Raw genomic sequence first — 20,970 nt, 5'->3', positions numbered from 1 at the left:
AAGACAGGAATTGCAACAAACCCAACAAATAATTGAGAACGTTGGCTGTAACTGCTACTCTGAAATGAAGAGGTCGGCACACAGGAGGAAGCCGAGACGGGCCACATTAAATCAGTATGATGACGGATGAGGAAAAACGAAAATAAAACAAAAACAAAAATCCTAAGGATATAAACTTGAAATTTGTTCAGGGTGATGGTCTTCTACTGAAGGCATCGTTAGAGAGGAGATTTTTAGTAGTTCAACCCCTACGAGGGTGAAATAGGGGATGAAACGTTTATTGAAAATGGGTCGGAGTCAAGGCAGTTTTGGAGCTAGAAGTACGAAAATTTCTATTAGGTTCTTCAGTCAGAAATTAAAAAGAAAGTTCATGTTTCAGTATTTTTGGAAATTTAACCCTTAAAGGGGTGAAATAGTTGATCAAAACTTTTTTAAAATAAATCGTTAGGAAAGAACTACTTACGCGTATTTAAAGCTACATTTTTGAAACTTGGTATCTGACTTCTATGTTGGAAGTAAGAAAAAATGTGTATTTCAATGTTGTTGAAAATTCAACTTCTAAAGACTTGAAAAGGGGAATGAAAAATTATTAAACATATTTAATTATGAATGCATTTTTTTTCTTCGCTTACCATGAACTTTAATATCTTGTCTATTGGTAACTCTGAATTTTATTATAATGCAATTTTATGACTTTTCCTAATTTGTCAAGTTATTCATAATTTTGGAAAAAATATAAAAATTTACGTATAGCTTTGTGTTAAAGTGTTGGTGCACGTTCCCGCCCGTACGAGCCTCGCAGACCTATGCAGTTAGAAGCAATTTTTCAACAACCAGATGTCCATCTCTGCATCATCTTTACGTCATTTCCCATTGTTGACTCGTGCTCCTATTCTTTCAGTGTTCAACAGTCCTCCTTGTGATGAGGATATAAGGTGTATATAGATACGCATGAAATGAAAAGTTTCTTGGTGTTCTGATTCGGACTGAATTTACAAATCGAGAACTGAAGATATCAGTCAGCTTTGGAGGGTTGAAAAAGGCCGAGCATTGTTCAGTGAAATTACATCTCGCAACCGCTTCAATGATATTATAATGGTTTTGCGCTTTGACAACCCAGCAGCCTGACGTGAACATAAGTCAAGTGACAAATTGGAACCAATCAGAGAAGTTTTTGAGATGTCGAAAACGACCCTTAGGGATGCCTGCATTCCAAGATGGTGCATGATCGTGGGTGAACAGCTGGTCACAATTTGAGGTCGTTGGCCATTTCGACAATACATCCAATCAAAACCTGGCAGATATGGAAATAAGTTTTAGGCAGTTTGTGACATTGCAACAAGCTATTGTTGAAAGATGAAAGTGTATTTTGCGGAAGGAGCAGGAAAGCAGAGCCATGAGACTTGGAGAGAATGCAGTGAAAATGCTGGAGAACTTGATAAGTCTAGACGTAATATCGCCTGTTATAATCTTTTTTACATCTCTCGATCTAGCTCAACAGATCTGACACTAGTCGTTACTATTTGAATAAACAAAGGTGAACTGCCAGCCGATTTCATTACACTTAAAGAACGTGAAGTATACCCTACATTATTTGGTATTGACCAGATATGACGATAGCCTCTCATGTTCCTAAGAAAAACAGTTTTTACCATCCTTAGCTCTTTTTATGACCACTCAACTGTGTCATTGTCACAAGTAAAGCAGCCTAAAGTTATAATGATATACAGTCCCACAAAGGACGGCGTTGACACCGTGGACCAGAAGACGCTATGCTACAGTGTGAAGAGAAAAACAAAGCGCTGGCTCATGAACTGGGCGGCTGATCCCGGCGGAGGTTCGAGTCCTCCCTCGGGCATGGGTGTGTATGTTTGTCCTTAGGATAATTTAGTTTAAGTAGTGTGTAAGCTTAGGGACTGATGACCTTAGCAGTTAAGTCCCATAAGATTTCACACGCATTTTGAACAAAGCGCTGGCCATTGTTGGTCGATGTCAGTGTAACTAACGCATATGTAATTTGGATGACCAATCAAAAAACGAGACGTCAAATTTTCATCATTTATTTGGGAAAGCACTAGAGTTTTAAAGAAGTCCATGAATTTATTAGTAGCACCGGATCCAGGAAAGGAATTGAAACCACCAGCTAATGAAAAGATGATGTTCATACAGCGTAGAGAAGAAAGAAAAAGTCAAATTATATGTTATAAGTGCTCCAAACCTGTATGTTCGGGACATTCTTCTGTTGTCTGTAGACGCTGTGCAAATTTGCAATAAGAATAAAAGACACCAGTAAAAGTATAAAAATGGCATTTTTTTAAATGTAAACTTTAAGTAAATAAAATTACTTTAAGAGTCGTTCTACCTCAAAAGTCGTTCAAACTATAAGTAGCCAAAATAGAGCCAATTTCAGTCAATTTAAAGAACATGGGCCTCACTGGCCCAACTGGTAGGCAACGCTATACAGATTTTTTGATAAGTAGAGAGTTATAACTAAATCTACGAAATCTGAATTTGGTTTCTCGGTTATAACTTAAAAAAGCCTGTTTCAAAGTTTTTAGAAATTCAGCCCCGAAGGATATGAAACAGAGAATGAAAATCTTTATCAAAAATTTCTTTAAAACAAAAAAATCTTTTGTACACCAGCGAAGCAGTTGGTACTAAGCTAGTTATGTAGATAGGGCTACATTTGAAACACTTCTTCATTTATTGAAAGGATTTACTCTCACGGTTTTCTATGAGAAGAGCTTTCAAGCTATAGACATAATACTCACATTCTATGACACTACAGACATTCGCTCGATACTATTTGTTCTGAATATACAGGGTGGGGAAAAATTGTGTCACAGAATTTTAACCCTGGATAGCTAATGCCAGTAGACACCAAAATTACTAATGTTGTGAAGGTCGACAACGCACAATTTTTAAACCACTGAAACATGGCGTCACGCGCTCCGATTGGCTGCGGGAATGCGCTGATGCTGGAAGCTCTGGACAACGCATGACCGCGAATGCTTTGCCTGCTGGAGATCGAGATGTATCCAGGGCGGTCCGCACGCTCGGTGGTAGTGCGCCAGCCTTCCACTCTGGCGGCCTGGGGCCGAATCCGTCAGGGTCCCGACATGTACGTTGTAGTTTCATGATAAAACGTACTGGGAACAAACCCGTCAACAGCTGTCATTTCGCGTACAGAAAGTCATTTACAAATTGTGTCGGCCCTGAAAAGGGCCTTTTTTTGTAGCTGGGACATTGTTTACTTAAAGCAGATGCTCGAACTGGCGATCCTCTAACGCGACACAAGCTTGGTAACGTCGAACGGTGTTTTGTCGAACTCTTTTAATGATTCCTGGCATTGCCGCTATGTGATTGGCGGCATGTTGAACGCGGTCCATTAATTCCTCTTTGTTTCTGGGTGGTTCTCGTCCGGTTGGGTGAACTAGGACGGTGTAGAATCCCCGCAGGAAAAAGGCCGGTGGCGTGAGGTCTGGTGATCGCGGGGGCCATGACCTACGAGCATCTCTGCCAAATAGCCGGCCGTCAAAGAGTTCATTTAAATATCCGCTCACTTCACGACCGTTATGTGCGGGCGCCCAATCGTACTGCAACCACATGCCGTATGTCCAGGGGAACACTTTCTAGCAGGCCGGGTAGAGTTTCATGCAAAAAGTGAAGGTAATTGGCCCCGGGTAAGTCGAGGAGTAGACAGACGGGCCCAGTCAAAAGGTCACCCACAATGCCAGCCCAAATGCTGAGCGAAAACTGTTCCTGATGTCGGTGGGCGTACGTGACGTGAGGATTTCCCCTTGCCCATTAATGAACTTTTCGAGTGCTGTAAAGGCCATCCAGATGGAAGGTGCACTCGTCGGTAGTAAACAAAAAAATGGTGAGAAAGTCAGGATCTCGTGCAACCACTGGCAAAACCCTAGTCTGCGTTCATAGGCCGCCACAGAATTTATGTATTGGACTGGCTGGAAACTAAATGAATGCTAGCCGTTAACCCTCAAAACCTTCCAATCTAAACTATGAATGACCCCTTGTCGTGTCCAACCGCTCGAGTACTTGTCGTAGGTGCTTTTTCGAATCGCTCGAGAACAGTCTCTTCAAATGCAGCATCCCGTCGTGCTCGAGGCCCTCCAGCATCACCATGATACCCCGCTAACGCGCCTATTTTGCCAAGTCGCCGGTGAATTGCTGCAAACGTGTGCAGGTGTGGTTGGCGTCTTGCAACCGTCGAGCTTCAATCGCATTACCGTCTGCTAGTCCATAAACAAAAACCATATCTCGTTGTTCTTCAAATGAATACTGTGCCACCATGTTTGCTGTATGACTAAATGGCTGGTGACGTTTGCGTGCTCCGAAGCGAAGCTTTAGTGTGAATGCCTCTGATGTGAGTGTAGACAAGCAGCAAGGCCTATTCGACACGTGTGCGTATCACGTTGGGGCAGTGATAGGGCGAGGGACGTTTGTACGTGTGAACCGACAACCAGAGCCCTGCCCGTCAACCGAAGAACAGCAACGCGGCAATCCCACGGCCAATCGGAGCGCGTGGCGCCAAGTTCCCGTAGTTTAAAAATGGTGCGTTGTCGACAAACACAAGATTAGTAATTTGGGTTCCCGCCAGCATCAGCAATCCAGTGTTAAAATTTCGTGACAGCTTTTCTCCACTCTGTATAGTAAGCATAAAAAATGTGGCGTGTGACAAATTAATAAACCATGAAGACAGAATGAGATTAATAGCTGATTAAGAAGACGCGCACTTTACCCTTTAATGAAATGGAAAAAGTAATACGCAGTACAATAAAAAAGTGACTTCTGCAACGAATTCTGATGTAATTCGCGGAGTACTGACGTAGATGTAGATCTCGGTCATAGCTAAATTTACTTCTTCCTACCATTTGAGAAATCCTGCGTATAGTGGTAAGGTGCTGAAAAATATTTCAGGCCACGAGGCAGACTATGCCACGGGTTATATGCGCGCCAGACAGTGTAGCCTGATGAAGCGACTACCGTGGCACCAGCGCAGCCGCAACGGCCGCTCGGTTATCACGGTGGGCTCTCCAGGAAGGCCGCTCGTAAATCAGAGCTGCGCTCCAGTCCCCTTCCGGGGTCGCCGCAGGGGAGGGGCAAACGCGAGAGGAAGGGAGGAGGATAGAGGGAGTAGCGAGTGGCAGAGAGTGAAGGAAGGAAGTGGGCCTGTCCCACGTGCTGCGTAGACCGGAGACATTCTCGCGAGCGCTTCTTGTCACTCTCTGAACAGGCAAAGAGGGTTGCCACCCACCTAACAAGTATCACATCACCTCGTTCAGCCGTCCAAGTAGAAAAAGGACACATTACATACGATTGTGTATTGTTACACATGACCGACGCAGCAGACAACTATTTGTTATGAAATACGACTACGTAGCTCACACGTATTCCTGATTCAAGGCTTTCGTACCTCCAGGAATACTGATTAATGGCCATTGGTACGACATCTTTAAGTACCCTGTACGAGATTCTGCACTATCTGAATAATACAGATCTAAACGTTTGGGCATGTCTTCTCTGAAGGTGCAAGGGAATATCAAAAAGTTTCCTTTCGAAGGCCGTTCAGTCCACAATCTGTTTGCTAATCCGGCGAAACCGCCGTGAGCACTGAGGCACTCACTCCACCGAAGTACTAGCTTGAAGATGCCCGCTTGGAAGAACACTATGTCGTGCTGCGTGAAGAAGTCCGTACATAGCAGCCTGTTGCACATCCTCGTCCAGCAGGAATCGTCGACTCTTAAGGGACCGAAAGCGTCATAATCGCATGCCGGTAGATCAGGACTATAGGGCAGGTTCTCGAATATCTCCCACTTTGGTTGGCGTAACTTCCGCGTTACGACATTTGTGCTACTCGAACGTGCGTTATCATGAAGCAGCAGCGCCCCTTCTCGCAATTTTCCTGGACCTTTCGCCCTAATTGCATACCGTAATTTCTCCAGCGTTTCTCAACGTCGTTTCCCAGTGATGAAGACATTAGGTTCATTGAAATCAATAAGCAATCGGCCTCGTTGGTCTCGTTCGGACGCGTTTGGTAGTAACGTTGCCATATTTTGCGTTCCCTCATTTACGGCCCACTAACGCCTGGCTTATTTGAATGAAATTTTCACTCTACAGCGGAGTGTGCGCTGATATGAAACTTCCTGGCAGATTAAAACTGTGTGCCTGACCGAGACTCGAACTCGGGAACTTTGCCTTTCGCGGGCAAGTGCTCTACTAACTGAGCTACCCAAGCACAACTCAGGCCCCGTCCTCACAGCTCTACTTCTGCCAGTCTGCCTTGCTTACTTGTCGGTGCCTACACTGAAGTGACACAAGTAATGGTACAGCGATATACACATATACTAATGGAGATAGTATCGCGTACATAAGGCATAAAAGGACAGTGAATAGACGGAGCTGTCGTTTTTACTAAGGTGATTCTTGTGAAATGGTTTCCGGCGTGATTAAGGTACCACGACGGGAATTAATAGAGTTTGAACGCGGAATGGTAGTTGGAGCTAGATGCATCGGACATTCCATTTGGGAAATCGTTAGGGAATTCAATATTCCGGTATTGACACTGACAAGAGTGTGCTGACAATACACATTTTCAAGTATTACCTCTGACCACGGACAACGCAGTGGCCTTTACTAACGAACGAGAACACCTGCATTTGAGTAGTGTTGTCACTACTACCAGACAAGCAACACTGCGTGAAATTACCACAGAAATCAATGTGGGACGTACGACGAACGTATCCTTTAGAACAGTTCGACGAAATCTATCGTTAATGGACTGGCAGTAGACGACCGATGCGAGTGCCTTTACCAACAGCACGATACCGCCTGCAGCGCCTGTTCTGGGTTCGTGACCATATCAGTTGTACCCTAGACGATTGGAAATCTGTGGCCTGATCAGATGAGTCCCAATTTCAGTTGGTAAGTGGATACACTTATCAACTAAAGCCTTCTTCAAATCAAGTTTGCCATAAATTTCTTTTCTTCCCGATCCATTGCAGTACATTCTTATTAGTTAGGTGATTTACCAGTTTAACCGCTACAGTCTGGAACCGCGCGACCGCTACGGTCGCAGGTTCGAATCCTGCCTCGGGCATGGATGTGTGTGTTGTCCTTAGGTTAGTTAGGTTTAAGTAGTTCTAAGTTCTAGGGGACTTATGACCTCAGCAGTTGAGTCCCATAGTGCTCAGAGCCATTTGAACCAATTTAACCTTCTGCAGCATCACATTTTCTCTTCCTATCTGAACCGCTTACTGCCCACTTTTCACTTTCGTACGAGACTACAGTCCAGAAAAATAGCTTGAGAATAGATTTCCCAGCTTTTAAATCCATATTCGATGTTAACAAATTCATCATTTTGAAATATTCTTTCTTTGCTATAACGAATGTGCATTTTATTTCGTCCCTGATTTCATCACCACCAATTATTTTGATACCGAAATAGCAAAACACTACATCTACTACTTTTTGTATCTCACATCCTATTGTAATCCCCGCAGCTTCTCCTGATTTAATTCAACTACATTCCTTTACTCTTGCCTTACTTTTGTTAATATTCGTCTTTAATACTCATCTTTCAAGATTATCCGTTCCGTTCAATTGCTGTCCCAAGTCCTTTGTTTCTGTGACAGAATTACAGTGGCATCGTGAAACCTCAAAGTTTTTATTTCGTTTCCCTGCACTTTAATTCAGTTTCCATATATCTTCTTAGTTTCCTTTACTCCTTGCTCAAATTACATATTGAATATCATCGAGGAAAATCTAGGATACACTACAACCATGTCATGTCTCATTCCTTTCTCAAACGGATTCCTTTTCATATCCTTCCACCAATATATATGCCGCCTGGTTTCTGTACAGGCTGTAGATAATCTGTCACTCTCTGTATTTTGCCGTTGTTACCTTCAGGATTTCGCCGAATGGTTGAGGCAAAAAATAAATTTATGGCGGTGGCGCAAGCTGACAGAAAGAAGGGACCAGTTGATCGGACGCCTCTCGGGGCATCTAGAGATAAATCTATTGGTGGATGAAATTAATGGGTCTGGGTGCAAGAATCGTAGAGAGAGATTAGCGTTTCATTACAGTAAACAGGCAAGTTCGTATGGATGTAGCCTGCAGTAGCTTTGCAGATGTGAAGAGGCTTGCAGAGTGTGGATCGGCTGCATCAACCCAGTCTTCGAACTGCAGACAGTAATAACAACAACATGTGGTATATCCTGTCTGCCTATGAACAGACTTAAGTTCTGTGTGGCACAGAAGGAATGAGACGGTCAGTAGGGAATTATTGGCTTCATATGTCTTCCCAGGAGCTAAATAATGTCAAGTAGATGTAATTATTTAAATAGTTCTGGAATACATTAATGAGACACAGCGAAGGGAAACATGTGCCAAAGGGTTGTGGGGCCACAAACTGGCTTGTATGCTCCACTGGACCAAAGATTGCGCTCATCGTGTGGAAAAACTATATCGTCTGGATTCTGATCGTTCCGCCATGACCCGGTGCTGAATAAACTACATATTCTTCACCCTGCCAGTCACATGCTGTGTGCTTCTGAGGGAACTTATTATCAGTTTTTCCTTCTCTTTAGGTACTACGATGGTGCTTGGGAAGAACTGTACTCAGTGCTCCTCTGAATGAGTCCGCATGTCATATTTTAGGGGCGTGGTCATTAGACTGTTGTACAAAAATTAGATGTCTGTGCTCGTTTTGGAACGTGAGCTCTAGCTATGTACTGACAAGGTAAGTGTGTGACATCGAACGCTCAGAACCGCATGAAAATATCTTAAAAACGTAAAGATAGATTGATCAAAATTATCTGGGCATATGTTAGTGAGTGTGTTCACCATTCACTGCAATGACGCATTCACATATGCTGGGGATACTTTCAATGAGGGGTCTGAACGTCTCTGAACGAATGGAAAGTGGAACCAGAGAATGTAGTGACTTTGGACGCCGAAGTCTGCAGTGAACTCATACCAAAGGTGTTTCAGTGGGTTCAGGTCGGAACTCTGTGCAGGCTAATCCATTTCAGGACACTTGTTATCCACAAACCATGGCTCACGGATCCTGCTTTGTGACAGGATTCAGTGTCCTGCTGATACGAGGGGCGTTCTGCAAGTAGTGCAACACATTTATTTCTGAAACAAAGTTGGTTTTATTTAGGATTCCGCACTGTTTTGGCTGCAAAATCCGTATCATCCGTTCAATGTGACGGCCTTATGGCATCTTATTGGGAAAGTTTGTACGCCCGCATGGTGCCGCTCCTCTGTTCAACGTCGCACCCACGTCTTGCCGCATCAATAACTTCCCCATCATCCACATAACGCTTCTCGCGATTTTGATCCTTCATTGGGCCAAACGGAAGTCAGGAAGGTGTGAGATCTGGGCTGTAGGTTGGCTGAGGAAGAACAGCTCAACGAAGTTTTTTGAGCCCCTCTCTGGTGCACTGGCTTGAGTGAGGCCGCTCATTGTCGTGGGGAAGGAGAAGTTCATTCGGAATTTTGTGGTGACGAACGTGCTGAAGTCTTTTCTTCAGTTTCCTGAGGGTAGCACATTTCAAAGTTGATCGTTGCACTTTGAGGAAGGATATCAAACAGAATAGCCCCTTCAGAGCTCAAGAAAGCCATCGCCAAAATATTACCGTCTGAGATGCGGCTTCCAACTTTTTCATCGGAGGAAAGGAAGTGTGGTGCTACTCTATGGATTGCCGTTTTGTTTACGGTTCGAAGTGACGAATTCATGTTTCATTTCCTTTGATGATAACCGATAAAAAATTGTCAAGATCATCCTCGTAACGCGCAACCAATTCCTCAGAGATGTTCCTTCTTTGCTCTATATGGTCTTCTGTTAGGCGGCTAGGAACGCAGGAGGTACAAAACTTCATGTCCATGCCTGGGGAGTTTTGTGGGCAGCGGAAGTGTTTAAACTCAGCAGAGTGTTCCTGGAGCCACTCTTGCCAGCACATTAAGTGTACTGGCATAAAACTTTGCCACACATCAAAAAAATGCACCATAGAATTATTAATGCTCTTTATGCAAAGGACATTCCCGGATTTCATTACTTAACGGAGAGGATCCTACTTGGAAAAGTTCATAGGATGGACACTTTGTTCAAACACATTTTTGAACACTAGTATTATATTTCCATAGAACCAAACACTACATTACTGGTTCACACATTAGTACGTTTCTGACCTTTCGTGAGTGTGACGAAGTGGTTGCGTTATCGAGGTGGCGAGTATGTGGCAACTAGGTGGTTTTTCCACTTCCAATAATAAGCTCTATTTACCTCTTCTTGGCGTTGTTAATCCTAATTTTAGAGCTTTTCCCAAATCTAGAGCACCATTTTACAGCCGCATATTAAATCCGAGGCCATTCCATTCCACTTGTAATACTATAATCCTCACTGCACCTGCGCTGCTTGCTCGTCAGTTACTTGCTGTCGACTGCCTACTGTGCTCTCTCGTTTGGCGCCCACACGAGCGCCACATCCACCTTTACCTAGCGCGCCAACTCGCTTCCGTTGCAGAGGGGAACTACATTGGGTTTTTCTTTATATAATGCAGAGTCTCTGTGTATGAACCAGTTACAATTTAGCTACCAACAAACATATTTTAAAAAATCCCATCATTGAAGCATATTAAGAAGTCAACACAAGTAAACATAATTAAATCCTCCTCTCCTCCAAATAATACAAAGAACTTGACTTGCAAAGAGTAAACATGTCACAAAATGTTTTCATTTCTTTAAAGTAGATCAAAGGCATTACATATTAAAGAATATATGCTTTACATTAGTCATAATAAATCAATGCAAATTATTTACAGTATTTAACTGTGGTGTTACAACGGGACTTCCACGTCGCTGGGAAGAACCTGCTGGTTTTGTCGGCAGATGTCTCGGCATAGTACCCTAAAACGTAAATCAATCACCTGGACACGAAACGACGGTCTCTGGAGAATAATAACTATTCCACAGATGCCGGTAGACAATGGAGAATGGTTGGATTCGTGTGCGTTGTAGTGGAAAACTGATCTCGGAGAGAACAACATGACAGCAGAGCACGGAAACTGAGATCACGAAGCATGTCTGGAGAAATGTGCTATTCGGTTGAATAAAGTAGACGACACTGCAACTCGAGAGACTCCAAAGCAATGCGGATGAAACCATTATAATACGCCACGGGGAGTGAATAACAACGGCTCTCTTTGCGAGACAATGTCGGTCGGCAGGAGCCTTAGAAAAGGACATTTATTGTTTTGTTGGAGTCTTGGAGGACTAGTAGTGTCTCACTAGCTACTGCAGTTTCTAGGTAGAAACGTTGCATGTTTTTGCCTCCGCCGCCTTGGCCACACTCCGCCACTGACAGCGTTGCGGGTCTTCCCCTCCTCATGGATCGAGATTCGCCACACCCAGGCACTGAAATTAGGCACGCGAGAAGCGCCGTCTACTGTGACGAAATTTTCCTGTCATTTTTATTCTTTCTTTTACTATAATTGATATTATCCGCTTTACCAGAAGTGTGTAAATTTTTATGTAGGTAAATGTTGTTTCGTTTCTGTTGTATCGGTAATATGACCAGAGAAATTTAAAAGAATATAGGATCAGAGGAATAGGAAGGCGAAGATAGTTGCAGGACAGTGAGCAGAGAGAGAACAACGGGATGAGATTTCCTGGACATCTAATGTCTAAAAATGAGGATTGGACCTACCCATGCTCTAGTAGTTAGTGGAAAACATTTAAAAGGAAGAGCCAAGGAAGAGTGATTCCAAGTAATGAATGTTGTTGATATCCTCAAACCAATTTCTGAGCAGAAGGGAATCGATTTGTAAGCTATGAAAGACAGAAAACTATTAATTCCTTACTGAATTGTGGTGAGCAATGATTTATTAATAACCACCACCTTCGTTAAGAGGTAACACATCGAATTGCTTTATGTGCCTCTTCTGTTCAAAAAGGGCCCCGCCCTTACAATTATACATGGAGCGCTGCGATTGAAAATCGGCGATTCTGAGTAAATTAAAAATATAGGTCTGACCTGGGTGTTCCTATATATACTGCTCCGAATTTATTTGTTTTTCAGAAAAGCTGTTTGCTTCAAGCCAGTTCGTCACATAAGAGGATCAACAATTATTGTAATGTATAGTATATCTTAGGGCATCGTAAAACGTTGACAGCAAAAGTGAACTAAGTAAACTGAACCGCTTATACATAACATGCACCAATGAATTCCCTCCTGATGGTTGATGAGTTGACGATAGCGCACGAGACTGCTGAGCCCTTGGCTCGGGCTCGATTCTTACTACCGCCTCATGTCCAATTTTTATATTACTCTCTTGTTCCGCTTTAGGAAACCAAACGAAGCACACGTTTGGCGACACCGTCCCAAGTGGGCCGTTTCAATTTGCGTGCGCTACGGTCTGACTGTCTAACTTCAATGCTTAGTCGCCTTTACTGTGTTCCATTGCCGTATACGTACGATATATTTGCGTCAGCCTTTGCAAATGCAAGCGCTCCCGCGCCATCTATCGCCCGTGTTGGCTGCAGTAGGAGCCCTTGCGTAATTCACTTCGTTCTGACGTGTCTTGTCAGACTGGTGGCGTGCAGCGTTCTCATATTACCCTACAATATGTACATATTTTATATAGATGACTACGTTATACGCTGCGCAGGATCATTCTTGCGGAAGCCTGGGTCTGGTATTTCCCTCTCATTGACTGCTGATCACATAGCTTTATTACTAAATTGCTATGAACTCTGTGGCCCCCCTCCCTCTCCTGTGACCCCCCCCCCCCCCCCACCTTTCTGAGATTCTGCACTCCTTCCTGTCTTGTCTTCCCTCTTCCTCTCCCGCCCCGCCCATGTCCTGCCTCTTGGTGCGCCTCCTGCCCCCCCTTTTTGTGGTGTCACCGCCAGACACCACACTTGCTAGGTGGTAGCCTTTAAATCGGCCGCGGTCCGTTAGTATACGTCGGACCCGCGTGTCGCCACTATCAGTGATTGCAGACCGAGCGCCGCCACACGGCAGGTCTAGAGAGACGTCCTAGCACTCGCGCCAGTTGTACAACCGACTTTGCTAGCGATGGTTCACTGACAAAATACGCTCTCATTTGCCGAGACGATAGTTAGCATAGCCTTCAGCTACGTCATTTGCTACGACCTAGCAAGGCGCCATTATCAGTTGCTATTGATATTGTAAAGAATATACAGACAAGAGCTACGTTCAACATTAATGGATTAAAGTTAAGTATTCTACCAGTTACCTCCTTTTTTCTAAGTTCTAATTACCTTGTCCTGTTCCAGACCTCACGCCAGCCTGCGTGAGCTTAAACGCGTGCCAATCGGCTTCCTCCAAACTCCGTGGGTTGGCTCCTGCCAATCCACAACACTTTTTCCTCTTTCTCTCACCCCCCCCCCCCCCCCCCGAGCCCCCACCGCACCTTCATCACCTCTTTTTCCCTCCTCTTCGGCCTCCAGTCCCCAAACCAACGGTTTTTATTCTTCATGAGTGCTCCGTTGTTTCCAGTGGTTTTTTAAGTGTCTTGCTCTGTGTGATTTTTGTACTGTGCCGACTTTTAACTTGTCTGCCTGCAGTGTTTTTTAAGTGCACTTCGACTTTTTAACTGTCCGCCGGGGCGTTTCCCCATATTAGTGTATATTTTAACTCCCATCATCTCCATTTAATGTTTTTTTTATGTCCCCCTTTTTATGTAAGAGTTCTCCTTCCTGTATTATTGTAAAGCCATTTGGCTGAAGAGCTGTAGGCCTTCCCTGCCTATATAGGGCAGTGGCATGAAATTACAATAAAGAGAAAATTAACATTCTACGGCCTGTATGTTTACAGCTATGGAACAGCTGACAGCTTTTGGCACCGTTGCATACATTGCTCTCTCGGTAATACCTGTTATGTTATTGCAAGTAATAAGCTTTTGATCCAACTTCTACTCTTGCAACTGGACAATTTCTCATGTGACCGTCGACCTGAGAAATTACCGCATGTTATTCATATTTTTAGCGCTAAGCTGTACTTTGATGTTTTTATCATTTGACTCTCACGTACGATCTGTCTTTTATTGAGTATTTACATTTGTTAGCGCAGCCCTGTACTTTGATGCTTCTGTCACTTGACTCTTTACATACGGAATGTTGCCAATTATCTATACAAGGCAGCTTCCCTGTTTGTAGCTTGTAACTTCATTTCCCTGCTACTTTTATAGTTTTAAAATTAGTTCGACTTAGACGCAAGCTTCCTAGATGCTATTCATGTATTAATGCCAATTAGATAAGATCTGCTTCCTCCAAACGGTATGTTGCCAGGCAGGAGGTAATACATATCTCTGTTTTTGTGATCTTAACTTTATGCCATCATTAGCAATTATATTTTAAAATCCATTTGGAAGTAGAGTAAGCTTTTTGAGATTTCTGGTCTACAATTTTTCCGATAGGTCTACAACCTGGCTCGCTCACGAAGACATGTTCAACTGCGTAGTGTTATTATTTTGGTACTTAGGAATGCATGTTGTTGTATGACTACAGCTAATGATGCTTTCCAATGCTCATTCACCGCCTTTTCATGTTTTGATCGGTATGTTACCTGATAAACATTAACATAGTTTATACCACGGTGTTAAGTGGCTCTGTGAAATGCTCACTTTTACTCCTAGAATTGGGCCCCCATCATCTTTGCTCAAGTATTGAACGGTGTTTTTGTTGTCTCCTTGATTGTAAATAATTTTCTTAGGCTATGTTTCCTACATGTGTTACAGATTGGAAGATGGTTGCAGATAGCAACCAAAACTAGTTATCGAACTTTAATTGTGATAGGAAAATTGCGGTCTAGACAATAAAAGTTTTTACTTTTAAAATATTTTATTTAATAAGTCCTTACTAGCTTTTACACTGTTTCTGACAGTCTTGTATATAGGGTGTTTCACAGCTCCTTCTAGGGGCTGTAGAGGGGACTTAGTAGATAAAGCTCTGACGAGGAACTCATGTCCGGATATGTACCGTTTGGATGTAAAATATCTCTAAAGATCGGATCGCTTTCGAGTCTCCAGTTTCATGGTAAGCGCACAGAGCAGACAACCTTGTCTGGCGTGTATGTTCTATAGCAGTCCATGGCAGGGGTAACGTTTTGAGAACTTTTCGTAGCCGGCCGCGGTGGTCTAGCGGTTCTCGGCGCGCAGTCCGGAACCGCGCGACTGCTACGGTCGCAGGTTCGAATCCTGCCTCGGACATGGATGTGTGTGATGTCCTTAGGTAGTTAGGTTTAAGTAGTTCTAAGTTCTAGGGGACTGATGACCATGGATGTTAAGTCCCATAGTGCTCAGAGCCAATTTTTAGAACTTTTCGTAGAGTGTGGGAGCGTCCATAGAGCAGTATAGCCAAGCGTCTCAGTTACGAAAGTACCAGTTTCTCTCTGCTGCTGTTGCAGTCAGACGGAAATGTTAGTTGTCACCTCATAATTATAACAGGGACTGACTACGGCACGTACCGTGAAGCGAGAAATTTGAAAGTGATCCAATCTTCTAAATTATTTTGTATCGAAACGCCACCTTTAAAGTCATGGGTTCCTTATCGAAGCGTTATCTCCTACAGCCCCCAGAAGTTTTCATAGGAATTGTAAACGGCAGAGGGCCTGAATACTCCCATGTGCTACTGTAAATGTTTCCCTTTACTTCTGTTCATTTCACCCGTTAAGAAAGGCGTTATGAATTCTATCTACTAGGAAGTCTTTAATCCAATCAAGAATCGGTTCCGAGTATTTGTTCGTATATTGTTCACTGATTTACATTGCGTAATTCTACTGCATGGTTCCAAGGTACCGTTCCATACGGTGCTTAGGATCTTGTGAATGAACAGAGCAAGCTGATTTTCACATGTACACTCTTAACAGATTCCATATTGAGGTTTATGGAGGAAAATTTAGTTCTTCAGTAACAGCACAATGCTTTCTCGCAAAGCGTGTTCCGTAATTCTAGAAAACATTGACATGAGCAACATAGGTCCATAATTATGCGCATCTCTCCAACGAAAATTCTTCAAAATTAATGACATTATCATCGAAGTTAATTCTGAGAAGACACAGGGTATCGGAGCTAAACATATAACAATATAAATTGCAATAGCTTGAGAAGTAATTGAGATTCCTATTGACGGTATCTTCCTACAAGTATGGTAACTCTCTCCTTACACACCTAATACACTTCGATATCTACATATCTACGTATATACTCCGCTAGCCACCAAGCGGTGTGTGGCGGAGGGCACAATTCGCGCCAAAAACATATCCCCCCTCTCTGTTCCTGTCGCGGGTCGCACGAGGGAAAAACGACTGTCTGAACGCCTCAGTACGAGCTCTCATTTCCCTTATCTTTGAATGGTGGTGATTGCGCGATTTGAAAGTTGTTGGTAATAATATATGCTCTGCATCCTCGGCGAAGATCGGATATCGGTATTTAGTGAGCAGTCCCTTCCGTTTGGCGCGTCATCTATCTGCAAGTGTATCGCACTTCAAACTTTCTATAAGATCTGTAACGCTCTCGCGATGGCTAAATGTACCAGTCAAGAATCTTGCGGCTCTTCTTTGGACCTTTCCAATCTCTTGAATAAGACCCAATTGGTAAGGGTCCCATACAGGCGAACAGTACTCTAAGACTGGACAAACTAACGTATTGCAAGCAATTTCCTTTGTTGAAGGACTGCATCGCTTTAGGATTCTACCGATAAACTGCAATTTAGAGTTCTCCTTGCCCGTTACTTGTGTAATCTGATCATTCCATTTGACATCATTTCGAATAAACACACCCAGATACTTGACGGATGTTACTGCTTCCAAAGACTGGGCATTTATTTTGTACTCTTACATTAATGGGGATTTTCGCCTTGTTATACGCAGAAGGTTACCCTTACTAATATTGAGAGATAACGGCCAGTCATTACACCACGCATTTATTTTCTGCAAATCGTCATTGATTTCCAGAATGAGATTTTCACTCTGCAGCAGAGTGTGCGCTCATATAAAACTTCCTGGCAGATTAAAACTGTGTGCCCGACCGAGATTCGAACTCGGGACCTTTGCCTTTCGCGGGCAGGTGCTCTACCAACTGAGCTAGCGAAGCACGACTCACGCCCGGTACTCACAGCTTTACTTCTGCCAGTACCTCGTCTCCTACCTTCCAAACTTTACAGAAGCTCTCCTGCGGACCTTGCAGAACTAGCACACCTGAAAGAAAGGATATAGCGGAGACATGGTTTCTGTAAAGTTTGGAAGGTAGGAGACGAGGTACTGGCAGAAGTAAAGCTGTGAGTACCGGGCGTGAGTCGTGCCTCGGTAGCTCAGTTGGTAGAGCACTTGCCCGCGAAAGGCAAAGGTCCCGAGTTCGAGTCTCGGTCGGGCACACAGTTTTAATCTGCCAGGAAGCGTCATTGATTTGTTCACAAATGTCATGTGATACTACTTTCCTGTAGACTATAGCGTCATCGGCAAACAGTCTAATGCCGCTGTTACTACCATCAATCAGATCGTTTATGTAAATCGTAAAAAGTAGCCGACCTATTACGCTGCCCTGGGGCACACCTGAAGTTATGCTTGTTTCTGTTGAAGTCACCCCATTCAGGACGACATACTGTTCTCTGTCTGTCTGTACACAATTAAAGGCGCAAGCGACATCTAATCTGCATTCCACTTCTCTCCAATAGTTTCGCAGCACAGCAGGCGTAACATTTGCGGTAACTACACGGATGCGATGGTGCAGATCTGGTAGATCATAAATTGGAGTCTGGCATGCTTGATTCTTGGTAAACCACCATAGAAAAAGAATCAAGAGGCGTCCTGTCTGGGCTTCTATGGATCAAAACAATCAATGGTGTACTTTCCCCGCCCCCCCTCCCCCAGTAGAGCGACCTGGGAACTCACGATCCAAAAAAAAATCCCTCACAACTTCCCCCCCGCCCCCTCCCCCAGTAGAACGACCTGGGAACTCACGATCCTAAAAAAAAATAAAATCCCTCACAACGTTCCCAAAGTGGTGGCATTGTGCGTCATCCTGTCATCAAGCTTGTTTTTGTGCCGAAGTTGCAGTTTGTACACCCGTAAGCGCAACCATTTATGGACGACCTTGGTTACTGCCTACTTGCTTGTAGGACTGACTTACGAGGGAAGGACGTACGGAATAATTCAGGAGCAGCCTCTGGAACTGTGCGCTTGACGTGGTGTCTCGACGTCGAAAGCAAACTCGTGATTTCCCGAAGCCACTTCTCCTACTTATTGATTGTTTCTTAAGTGGGAACATCGGCAGTTGATCGCAGTCCATACTCACGCCGTAAACGACGTTGTAGCAGTGTAACAGACTTTAGTTCCGGGAGAGAAAGCGTTTACGTGAACAAAGCAGTTATGCACATGCGCACACCGTGCTACCTGCTGCACGCAAGCAAAGAAAAAAAACGTTTTGATTTCCCATATTTGTAGAAGCAAACCGCCATTAAATATCTCAATTACGTCTCAAATTATTGCATTTTATATTATTACATGTTTACGCGGACACCATGTATTAATTACGAACCACGTAATGTGAAAAAACACGAGTTCGGACTCCTACCGAATATAGGAACGTTTCTGGTATTTTATAATAGCATTTAGTACTTATTAAAGGACAAATAATAGCTGTCTCTCGAGGAGCTAGTACTTTGGGACCAGAAATCACTGCTTGATTTTTTATTGTTTTATTTTTAAGAACCATTTTTCTTTCTTCCTTCCGCCCATACTGCAGCGTCACAACAACAAGCTAAGAGAATTTCCGCTCTTTCCGTATGCCGTCCTGGGGAGGCCATAAAAACATAAAGGGGAGGTCGGTTGGTGAAATTCTGATAGCCACTCGAAGTTTTTGCAAGAGACCCTTCGCTGAAAGCTGTTTTCTGAGTGGTGGATTATCCAGTGGAGGGGCGCGGCGGCAGAGTAAACCTCGCAGCTAGAGGAGCCTGCACAGCCGTCTACAGACTCACAGACTGCCGCCGCAGCCATATTCTTCGGCCGTTTGCAGGTCACGACCGTAACCTGCACCAAGTTCGTGCGACCTGCAGTGGGATCGTAGGGCCAGTGGGACCTACTATCACGGGAGAGACCATCAAGCTGGTTTTATCCTCGATCTTAGTCTTTGTTTATGCGTCGTCAAAAAACACTACAGTGGCCCCATTGTCGCCTATCTTTTGTGTATTAGGTCTTTTCCGTTTTTCTTTCTTTCCGTGTCAGCTAAATCAGGGAGGGTGTCTATTTTTATTGCTTTAGATTATTGACACCTAATCTCTGCCTTCTACTGTATTCAGAATATCTAGTTATGTTACTTCCGATTGTATGCTGTATATTTCCAAATCTCTTTTTTCTAATTTCTCGGATCCAGCCTGGTGTTAATCTCTTTTTCCCAGAGATGCGTGAGAATCTGTTTTGTCACCTAACTGTCGGTCATCCTATATAAACGTCGTAATGTATCAGTCTTATTTTCCTTACTGTTACTGTTATTTATTCTGTAGTTCGATATATACTAGCAATGATTCTTAATTTCCAGGCTTCCGTGGTTATTATTGGTCCTTTACTTCTCTTCGTTATTCTTCTCTAATATTTCTAGTTTGTCTTAATTGTAATTTAGTGCAAGGTGCGGGCTTGGGTAAAGGCGTTCTGGTTACACTTGCGTGTCGTAACGCATTGTTCTTGCATTACGTGATACGCGGTTTGAAAGCCTGCCTCGTCTTGAAAAATGTTACTGATTGTTCAATTAAAATTTTTCGACAGCCTTTAGCATGAATTTCGACATGTTTTCTGACAAAGCAGTCTGGCTTGGAAATGCTATCTCCAGCGGCAGTGCTTTCTTAAGCGCAATGGGAATTTTGCTAAACGTTTGTGAAAGACAAGCATTGATAAGTTTTGATCAGAAGTGCTGTTTCATTAATGTATGACTCTGCTATGAGTTTCATCTTGTACGCGAAAACTGTACATGACAATGTATTTGCCGTTTGCATACTACGACGATGTGCGCTCAGAACATGAACTTTAAAATCCTACAAGTAATGACGAAATCTGTGTTCGAGACACTAATCTTATAAAGTCGTTGTGATATACTGCGTGAATGAGCAAACTAGAGCTCTCGACATATCTGACCTGTAAATGCTACGAAAGATAGCAGAGCAATGGGTGGCGAAGTAAAGAAGTGAATTTTTTTGGTGAAGCAAAACAGTAAAAAATGGGACCAGGTACCGTAAGGAAATTCAGTAATGGTGCAAAAGTATAAAGCTCCGACAAATGAAACCTTTTCAGTCAAATTGTTCTAGAAAGATATCCTAATGCTCCAAAAGATGCTGTTCAAGACTTACAACAAACATATGGATGGTTACAATTCCTCTCAAACACTGCATAATGATTAGCGATAATGTTTGTTAAAATGACTTGAAAGTAATACAATGATGTTCTTCCTACTGTTAGGTAGTTTGATTGCCACCCACGTTCACAGTTGTGATCATCGCAGCTGGATATCGCTCTCTATTCGGCCTTGTGGTTCCGAAGCGATCACAAATGAAGGCTGTTTCTTGTTACAATTTGAAGGGATAGGCGACACGAGAATTTACTCTGTACGAACATGACTCAAAAGTACCACCATCTGCAACAAAAGGAAGTGGTACGCTGAAAGGCACAAATTAAGCCAAAAGCTTGAATTACTCTCACTTAAGTATGTGAAGCAGTATGTTGGAACTGGAATCGGCATCCAGCTTATGGAACTCCCCGGGACGTTCCATGAGTGCCCACGCACGGCTGATTGCCGCGTATAGCCAGAGAATTTCTGCCTGCCAGAGCTTATTTTGACAAGGTCGCTGATCAGAGCGCTATGCTTTGGATAGTAACAGAAGACTGGCGCGCGGTAACAGAAGAATGGCGTGCAGCGTGCCTGTGGGCTCTTGAAA

The 20,970-nt window shown here is 43.5% G+C and overlaps 1 long non-coding RNA gene and 1 other non-coding gene across 2 annotated transcripts in view; both read left to right on the top strand.

Moving 5' to 3' along the window:
* LOC126482362 (uncharacterized) overlaps positions 1–20,970 on the top strand; it is an 838,717-nt gene that overhangs the window by 427,812 nt on the left and 389,935 nt on the right. The window lies entirely within an intron of this gene.
* On the top strand, positions 17,348–17,422 carry Trnas-cga (transfer RNA serine (anticodon CGA)). The gene has a single exon. It is a non-coding gene; the product is annotated as a tRNA-Ser (tRNA).

Source organism: Schistocerca serialis, chromosome 5 (assembly GCF_023864345.2).
Source record: "Schistocerca serialis cubense isolate TAMUIC-IGC-003099 chromosome 5, iqSchSeri2.2, whole genome shotgun sequence".
Lineage (NCBI taxonomy): Eukaryota > Metazoa > Arthropoda > Insecta > Orthoptera > Acrididae > Schistocerca > Schistocerca serialis.
The sequence above is the reverse complement of the archived record's forward strand: the minus strand, read 5'-3'. Positions and strand labels throughout refer to the sequence as shown.